Below are 7704 nucleotides of genomic sequence, written 5' to 3' on the forward strand. Positions count from 1 at the left end.
GGAGGGATTGCATTGGGAGTTATACCTGATGTAAATGACGAGTTGATGGGTGCAGCAGACCAACATGGCACAAGTATACATATGTAACAAACCTGCACGTTATGCACATGTACCCTACAACTTAAAGTATAATAATAATAAATAAATTAAAAAAAAAAGAAAACAGTGTTACCAAACTGCTCCATGAAAAGAAAAGTGTAATTCTGTGAGATGAATTCACACATCACAAAGAGGTTTCTCAGAAAGCTTCCTTTTAGTTTTTAATCTAAGGATATTTCCTTTTCCACTAAGGGAATCATTGCACTCCAAAATGTCCATTCCAGACACTGTGAGATTAATTCACACATCACAGAGAACTTTCTCAGAAAGCTTCTTTCTAGTTTTTATCTAAGGATGTTTCATTTGTCATCATTGATTTCAATGCGATCCAAAATATCCTTCTTCAGATTCCCCAAAAACAGTGCTACCAAACTCATGCATGAAAAAAAATCATGTAACTCTGTGAGATGAATTAACAATTCATAAAGCGGTTTCTCAGAAAGCTTGTTTTTAGTTTTTATCAGGATATTTCCCTTGTCTCCATAAGCTTCAACGTGATCCAAAATATCCCTTATCAGATTCCCCAAAAATAGTGCAACCAAACCACTCCATGAAAAGTATCGTGTAACTCTGTGAGACGAAGTCACAAATCACAAAGCAGTTTCTCAGAAAGTTACTTTCTGGTTTTTGTTTGAGGATATTTCCTTTGTCACCATAAGCTTCAATGTGCTCCGCTATCACGTTGTACATTCTAAGAAAACTGTGTTAGCAAACTACTTAATGAAATGAATAGTGTAACTCTGTGAGATGAATTCACACATCACAAAACAGTTTCTCAGAAAGCTTCTTTGCAGTTTTTTCCCGTGGATATTTAGTTTTTCACCATAGGCCTAAATTTGCTCCCAAATATCCCTTTGCAGATTCAATGAAAACAGTGTTAGCAAACGGCTCCATGAAAAGGAAGGTGTAATTCTATGAGATGAATTTACACTTCACAGGGAACTTTCAGAAGGCTTCTGTCTAGTGTTTATCTGAGGTTATTCCCTTTGTCAGCACAGGCTTCTTTTTCACCCAAAATATTCCTTCTCAGATTCCCCAAAAACAGTGCTAACAAACTGCCCCATGAAAAGATTAATTTAACTCTGTGAGATGAATTAACAATTCACAAAGCAGCTTCTCAGAAAGCTTCTTTCTAGTTTTTGTCTGACGATATTTCCTTTGTCACCATAAGCTTCAATGTGCTCCAAATTATCAGACTGCAGATTCTAAGTCAACAGTGTAAGCAAACTTCTCAATGTGAAGAACAGTGCACCTCTGTGAGCTGAAATCACACATCACAAACAGTTTCTCAGAAAGCTTTTTTCTAGTTTTTAACTGGGGATATTTCCTTTTTCACCATAGGCCTCAACACACTCCCAAATATCCCTTTACAGATTCCATGAAAACAGTGTTAGCAAACTCCCCCATTTAAAGAATAGTGTAACTCTGTGAGGTAAATTCACGAATCACAAAGAAGTTTCTCAGAAAGCTTCTGTCTACTTTTTATCTGAGGAAATTTCCTTTGTCATCCTAGGCTTCAATAAGATCCAAAATATCCCTTCTCAGAATCCCCAAAAACAGTACTACCAAACTGTTCTATGAATAGAATGGTGTAATTCCGTGAGATGATTTCACACATCACAAAGCCGTTTTTCAGAAAGCTTCTTTCTAGTTTTTATATGGGGATATTTTCTTTTTCACCATTTGACTCAGGGTGCAAGAGAATATCCCATTGCAGATTCCACAAAGAAAGTGTTAGCAAACTTCTCAATGAAAACAACGGTGTAACTTTGTGGGATGAATTCACACATCACAAAGAGGTTTCTCCGAAAGTGTCTTTCTAGATTTTATCTGAGGATATTTCCTTTGATACCATAGGCTGCAATGCGATCCAAAATATCCCTTCTCAGATTCCCTAAAAACAGTGTTACCAAACTGTTCCTTGAAAAGAATCGTGTAACTCTGTAAGACAAATTCATAAATCACAAAGCAGTCACTCAGAAAGGTTCTTCTAGTTTTTCCTGAAGATATTTCTTTTTTCACCACTGGCCTCAAGGCGCTAGCGAATATTCCTTTGAAGATCCCATGAAAACAGTGTTAGCAAACAGCTCCATGAAAAGAAATATGTAAATCTCTGAGATGAATTCACACATCACAAAGTGGTTTCTCAGAAAGGTTCTTTTTGGTTTCTGTCTGAGAATATTTCTTTGTCATCATAAGCTTCAATGAGCTCTGATATATCACATTGCAGATTCCAAGAAAACAGTGTTAGCAAACTGCTCAGTGAAAAGAACAGTGTAATTCTATGAGATGAATTCACACATCACAAAGCAGTTTTCAGACAGCTTCTTTCTAGTTTTTATCTGATATTTCCTTTGTCACAATAGGCTTCAATGCAATCCCAAATATCCCTTCTCAGATTCCCCAAAAGCAGTGCTAACAAACTGTTACATGAAGAGTATTGTGTAACTCTGTGAGATGAATTCACAAATCATGAAGCAGTTTCTCAGAAAGCTTCTTTCCAGTTTTGTCTGAGGATATTTCCTCTGTCAGCAAAAGCATCAATGCTCTCTGAAATATCCCATTGCACATTCCAAGAAAACAGTGTTAGCAATCTACTCAATGAAAATAATACTGTAACTCTGTGAGATGAATTCTCACATCACAAAGAAATTTCTCGGAAAACTTCTTTCTAGTTTTTATCTGAGGATATTTCCTTTGTCACCAAAGGCTTCAATGTGATCGAAAATATTCCTTCTCAGATTCCCCAAAACGGTGCTACGAAACTGATCCATGAAGAGAACTGTATAACTCTGTGAGATGAAATAACACATCAGAATGTGATTTCTCAGAAAGCTTCTTTCTAGTTTTTATATGATGATATTTTCTTTGTTACCGTAAGTGTCAATGCACTCCGAAATATCCCATTTCAGATTCCAAGAAATCAGTTTTAGCAAACTTCGCAATGAAAACCACAGTGTATCTCTGTGAGATGAATTCACACATCACAAAACAGTTTCTCAGAAGCTTCCTTTTAGTTTTTAATCTAAGGATATTTTGTTTGTCACCATAAGTTTCAATGCGTCCTAAACATTCCATTGCAGATTCCATGAAAACAGTGTTAGCAACCTGCTCAATGAAAAGAACGGTGGAACTACATGAGATGAATTCACACATCACAAGGCAGTTCCTCAGAAAGGTTCTTCCTACTTTTTTCTGAGGATATTTCATTTTTCACTATAGGCTTCAATGTGCTTCCAATATCCCTTTGAAGATTCCACAAAAAGAGTGTTAGCAAATTGTTCCATGTAAAGAAGGTGTAACTCTGTGAGATGAAGTCACATATCACAATGCTGTTTCTAACAAAACTTCTTTCTAGTTTTTACCTGAGGATATTTCCGTTTTCACCATATTCCTCAAAGTGTTCTCTAATATCCCATTGCAGAATAAACGAAAGAATTCTTAGCAAACTTGTCAATTAAAAGAACAGTGTAACTCTATGAGGTGAATTCACATGTCACAAAGCCGTTTCACAGAAAGCTTCTTTTTGGTTTTTATCTGAGAATAGTTCCTTTGTCACCATAGGCTTCAATGAGCTCCCAAATATCCTACTGCAGATCCCACGAAAACAGTGTTATCAAACTGTTATCAAAGAACTGTGTAATTCTGTGAGATGAATTCACACATCACAAAGCAGTTTCTCAGAAAGCTTCCTTCTAGTTTTTATCTGAGATTATTTACTTTTTCACACTAGTCCTCAGTGTGCTCTGAAATATTCCTTTGCAGATTCCATGAAAACAGTGTTCGGAAACTGTTTCATGAAAAGATAGGTGTAACTCTGTGAGATAAATTCATCCATCACAAAAGACTTTCTCACAAAGCTTCTTTCTAATTTTTATCTGAGGATGCTCCCTTGTCACCATAGGCATCAATCTGAACCAAAATATCCCCTCTCAGATTCCCCAAAAATGGTGCTACAAAACTGCTCCATGAGAAGATTCGTGTAACACTTGAGATGAATTTACGAATCACAAAGCAGTTTCTCAGAAAGTTTCTTTCTAGTTTTTGTCTGAGGATATCTCCTTTATCAACATAAGCTTCAATGTGCTCTGGAAATATCCCTTTGCAGACACCAAGAAAACAGTGTTGACCAACTTCTCAATGAAAGCAACATTTTATATCTGTGAGATGAATTCACACATCACAAAGCAGTTTCTCAGTAAGCTTCCTTCTAGTTATTATCTGAGAATATTTGCTTTTTCAGCATAGGCCTCAAGGCACTACTAAATATCCCTTGGCAGTTTCCACAAAAACAGTGTTGGCAAACTGCTCCATGAAAAGAAATGTGTAACTCAGTGAGATGAATTCACACATGATGAAGAGCTTTCTTGGAAAGCTTCTTTCTAGTTTCTTTATGAAGATATTTCCTTTGCCACCATAGGATTTAATGCTATCCAAAATATCCCTTCTCAGATTCCCCAAAAAGAGTGCTACCAAACTGATCCATGAAAAGAATCGTGTAGCTCTGTGAGATGAATTAATATATCACAAAGTGGTTTATGAGAAAGCTTCTTTCTAATTTTTATATGACTATATTTCCTTTTTCACTATAAGCTGCAGTGCGCTCAGAAATATCCCACTGCAGACTCCAAAAAAGAGAGTCAGCAAACGGCTCAATGAAAACAACAGTGTAACACTGTGGTATGAATTCACACATCACAAAGAAGTTTCTCAGGAACCTACTTTCTAGTTAATATCTGAGGATATTTCCTTTTTCACCATATTCCTCATTGCACCCCCAAATATTCCTTTGCAGATTCCAGAGAAATGGTGTTAGCAAACTGCTACATGAAAAAAGAAAGGTAAAACTCTGTGAGATAAATTCACAAACCAAAGGAATTTTCTCAGAAAGCTTCTTTCTAGTTTTTATCGGAGGATATTTCCTTTGTCACCCTAAGCTTCAATGCACTCCAAAATATCCCATTGTGGATTCCAAGAAAACAGTGTTAGCAAACTCATCAATGTAAACAACAGTGTATCTCTGTGAGTTGAATTCACACATCAAAAAGCAGTTTCTCAGAAAGCTTCTTTTTGGTTTTTATCCGAGGGTATTTCCTGTTTCACTCTAGGTCTCAATGTGCTCCCAAGTATCACTTTGCAGATTCCACAAAAACAGTGTTAGCAAACTGCTCCATGAAAGGAAAAGTGTACCTCTGTGAGATGAATTCACACATCACAAAGCAGTTTCTCAGAAAGCTTCTTTCTAGTTTTTTTCTGAGGATATTTCCTTTGTCACCGTAGACTTCAGTGCAATTGAAAATATCCCTTCTCACGTTCCCCAAAAACAGTGATATCACACTGCTCCATGAAAATAATCATGTAACTCAGTGAGACGAATTAACTCATCACAAAGCATTTTCTCAGATAGTTTCTTTCTAGTTTTTATATGAGGATATTTCCTTTTCCATCATAAGCATCAATGGGCTCCCAAATATCCCTTCTCGGATGCCACAAAAACAGTGAAACCAAAGTTCTCCCTCAACAGAAACATTTAGCTCTATGAGATGAATGCACAGAGCATAAAATAGTTTCTCATAAAGCTTATCTCCAGTTTTTACCTGAAGAATTTTCTTTTTCCACCTTAGGCCTCTATGCCCTTCCAATTATCCCTCTGCAGATTCCACAAAAACGGTTCTTACAAACTGCTCCGTGAAAAGAATGATGGAACTCTGTGAGATAAATTGACCCATCATAAAGCAGTTTCTCAGGAAGCTTCTTTCTAGTTTTTACCTGAGGATATTACCACAGACATCAAGGTGCTCCCAAATATCCCTTTGCAGATTCCAAGAAAGTAGTGTTAGCAAACTGCTCCATGAAAAGAAAGGTGTAACTCTGTGAGTTGAATTCACACATCATAAAGAACTTTCTCAGAAAGATTCTTTCTAGTTTTCATCTGAGGACATTTCCTTTGTCACCATAAGCTTTAATGCTATCCAAAATATTCCTTCTAACACTCCCCAAAAACAGTGCTACAAAACTGCTCTATTAAAAGAACCATGTAACTCTGTGAGATGAATCCACAAATCACAATGTAATTTCTCAGAAATCTTCTTTCTAGTTTTTGTCTGAGGATATTTCCTTTTTCAACATAGGCCTCAATGAGATCTCAACTATACCTTTGCGGATTCCACGAAATCAGTGCTAGCAAACTGCTACAAGTAAAGAAAGGTGTAAATCTGTGAGATAAATTCACACATCACAAAGCAATTTCTCAGAAAGCTTTTTTTTTTGTTTTTGTCTGAGGATATTTCCTATGTCATCATACTCTTCAATGCTCTCCCAAATAACCTATTGCAGATTCCACGAAAACAGTGTTTTCAAACTGCTGATTGAAAACATCAGTGTATCTCGGTGAGAAGAATTCACCCATCTCAAAGTAGTTACTCAGAAAGTTTATTTCCAATTTTTATCTGAGTATATTTCCTTTTACATGATAGTCCTCAATACGCTCCCATACAGCACTTTGCAGATTCCATGAAAACAGTGTTTGCCAACTGCTCCATGAAAAGAAAGGTATATCTCTGTGAGATGAATTCACACATCATAAAGAACTTTCTCATAAAGCCTCTTTCTATTTTTTATCGGATACTAAGTTTGTCACCATAGGCTTCAACACGATCCAAATTATCCCTTCACATGATTCCCCAGAAACAGTGCTACCAAACTGCTCCATTAAAAGAATGGTGTAACTCTGTGAGATGAATTCACACATCACACAGCTGTTTTTCAGAAAGCTTCTTTCTAATTTTTATCTGAGGATATTTCCTTTTTCACCCTAGGCCTCAATGTACTCTGGAATATCCCATCACAAATTCCACGAAAAAGTGTTACCCATCTTCTCAATGAAAAGAATGGTGTAACTCTGTGAGATGAATTCCCACATCACAACGAAGTTTCTCAGAAAGATTCTTTCTAGATTTTATCTGAGGATATTTCCTTTGTCATCATAGGCTTCAAAGTGATCCAAATTATCCTTTCTCAGATTCTCCAAAAACAGTGCTAGAAAACTGCTCCATGAAAAGGATCGTGTAACTCTGAGATGTATTCACAAATCACAAAGCAGTTTGTCATAACGCTTCTCTCTAGTTTTTGTATATTGATATTTCCTTTTTCATTGTTTCCCTCAATGCGCTTGTGAATATTCCTTTGCAGATTCCATGAAAATAGTGTTAGTAAACTGCTCCATGAAAAGCAAGGAGTAAATCTCTGAGATGAATTCGAACATCAGAAAGCAGTTTCTCAGAAAGATTCTTTTTGGTTTTTGTCTGAGGATATGTCCTTTGCAACCATAGGCTTCAATGTGTTCTCAGATATCCCTTCTCAGACACCACAAAAACCATGATGCCAAAGTGCTCCCTCAATAGAAATGTTTATCACTTTGAGATGAATGCACACATCACAAAGGAGTTTCTCTGAAAGCTTCTTTCTCATTTTTATCTGAGGGTATTTCCTTTTTCACCATATTTCTCAATGTGCTCCTGAATTCCCATTGCAGATTAAACGAAAAAAGTGCTAGCAAACTTCTCAATGAAAAGAACAGTATTACTCGGTGAGATGGATTCACAC

This window comes from Theropithecus gelada, chromosome 19 (genome assembly GCF_003255815.1).
Source record: "Theropithecus gelada isolate Dixy chromosome 19, Tgel_1.0, whole genome shotgun sequence".
Lineage (NCBI taxonomy): Eukaryota > Metazoa > Chordata > Mammalia > Primates > Cercopithecidae > Theropithecus > Theropithecus gelada.